The following is a 2500-nucleotide window of genomic DNA, read 5'->3' on the forward strand; positions in this document are numbered from 1 at the left end:
AGCGCCAGTTGAAGAGTGGTCGCCGCCTTCCGCTCGATGTCCGCCCGGGAGTTCGCCTCGATCAGAACCGTGACGTCGTCCGCGTACGCTACCAGCTCTACGCCCGGGGGCACCGCCATCCGCAACAAATCGTCCACCAGAATGTTCCACAGTGTCGGCCCCAGTACGGAGCCTTGTGGGCAACCCATGGTGGATTTCTTCCAGACGGACACGTCGTTCGCGAACATCCCCACTTTCCTATTCGTGAAGTACGAGCACAACAGTCTATATACATTGCGAGGACAGCCGCCCTGCTTAAACTTGGTCAGGACCATCGGCCACCATGCGTTATCGAACGCGCCCGAGATATCCAACAGGATGGCCTGGACGTACTTGTGGTTCGTCTCTCGCACGATGTCCAATACTCTGGTCAAAGCAGTCACCGTCGACTTCCCGTGCATGAATCCGTGCTGATTGGGCGATATTCGACCATATAGGCCCGGTGTACACTCGCAGATCAGCCTCTCCAGTATCTTCCCCAGTACCGACAGAAGCGTAACGGGCCTGTACGCTTTCGGGTCCGTGAGTGGTCTCCCATTGCCCTTCGGTATCACGACCAGTCTTCCCATCTTCCAAACGTCTGGAAACACGCCTTCCCGAAAACACATGCTGTATATATACGTCATCTCCGACGCGGCCACATTCCAAACGACCTTGGCGATGCGCGCCGTAATACCGTCCAGCCCCGGACATTTGTTTGGTAGGCACTTCACGATCCTATCGAGTGCTGACCTGTCCACTATGTCGACGTCTTTCCCCGACGGTGCGAAAGCGGCGGCAAGGCGTACCCTCGAGTGGTACGGCGAATCGACCGACACATCATCGTCCGGGTACATGACCGCCAAGACTCCGGCCATCGCTTCCTCCATGTTTGTCGCGTATCCCTCCGATAGCTTCATGCCGCTCACAACTCCCGAGGGTGGACGCACACGCCCACTTGCGAGCCGGTACGCCATTCCCCATGGATCTTCATTCCCAGAGTCGGAAATCCTCTTGTAGTGCTCGGTTTCAGCATCCCGCATTGCTCTCCGGTACCTAGAGCGGGCAAGATGAAAGCGTTTTCGCGAGCTCTCCTCGCACAGGCCACCCGCGCGCCTGGCCTGTTGCCACTCCCGACGTAATTTGTTTTGTTGCCTGCGGAGGCCGTCCAGTTCACGCGACCACCACTCGTAGCCCCCATACCGTTTAGGCTCTACTAGCCCCAAGCACTTTCCCGCCGAAGTCACGACAGCGGAAGTAAACGCCGAACAAATTGCCTGAGCGGGCGCGTTAAACGTAAGCCTGCCCACGCGTAACGCCAGGTCCGAGCGAAACCGGTCCCAGTCCACCCCGCGGTCCCGGAACCTCATCGGCACCGTGCCCTGTTCTGTGCTTCGCGCCCGATGCAGTTTATCCGTTGAGCTAACTGAGCCGAGATGGATCACGAACGTAATCAGGCGGTGGTCACTCGTACTAAGATCGGCGTGCACGGTCCATTCGTCAATTCGAACTCCTCTCGTTCCCAGAGTCGCGTCTATGTTAGAACTCCCATTTGGTGAACTGAAAGTATCCGGTTGGCCTTGGACGTTATGGACCAAGAGACCCCACGACAGCACGAAGCTCTCCATTGCCGTCCTACGTTGCTCCGCCAGTCTGCCTCTTCCTCGACACTGGTCCTCGCGACTGTACCACAGCTGAGAGTGGGTGTTGGTATCGACGCCAATAACTACTGGTTTCCCTCGAAGAGCCTCCAGCACACGCTCCAAGTGCTCCAAGTGTGGGGCTATCTCGTCGCTGTACTGGAAGTACGCCGACACCACGTACACGGCGTTCTCCCTTCCTCCAAGCTGTGCCACAAAGCAGTGAGACGTACACAAATTGTGGAGTACGAGCACTGCCAGATCGTTCCTCAGCACGACGATCCCGGCCATTGATGCCTCGCCGTGCTGGTATAGCCCCGGCAGCAGGGCAGCCGAGTATTGCTCCTGAACTAGGCAGACGCTGAGGCTCAGATGCCTTGCGAGAGCCGGCAGCTCTTTGGTAGCCGTCGCCGACCCTTGCAGGTTTATTTGTCCGACCGAGATGTTCATCTTGTCCCCTCGTGTGCTACCTATGGATCTATAATCCATAGTTGGTCCTTTCTAGTGACCGCTTTTCCGCCGCTTGTCTCGCCGGGCATTGGGCCGAAGCGGTTCGGTGGTCCTCCGACGGTTTCCCGGCTTTTTTACACGTTGCGCACCTACGGTACGTGCTCTTGCACGCTTTATGCGTGTGGCCCTCCTCACCACAGTTCCCACAGGTGTCCACTGTTGCCCTGCAGAAGCGTGCCGCGTGCCCATACCCCTGGCACTTCCCGCAGCAGGTAGCGTCCGCATAGTCCCGCACGATATGGCGCTCCCACTCAATATACACGCGCTCTTTGGCGACCAGCTTGTCTCGCCAAGCGGGGCTGCATCTCAGCACCACCGTGGTGCATGCCCCT

The 2500-nt window shown here is 58.1% G+C and overlaps 1 pseudogene; it reads left to right on the forward strand.

Moving 5' to 3' along the window:
• LOC123690618 overlaps nt 1-2500 on the forward strand; it is an 8438-nt pseudogene that overhangs the window by 3979 nt on the left and 1959 nt on the right.

This window comes from Pieris rapae, unplaced genomic scaffold (assembly GCF_905147795.1).
Source record: "Pieris rapae unplaced genomic scaffold, ilPieRapa1.1, whole genome shotgun sequence".
Taxonomy (NCBI): domain Eukaryota; kingdom Metazoa; phylum Arthropoda; class Insecta; order Lepidoptera; family Pieridae; genus Pieris; species Pieris rapae.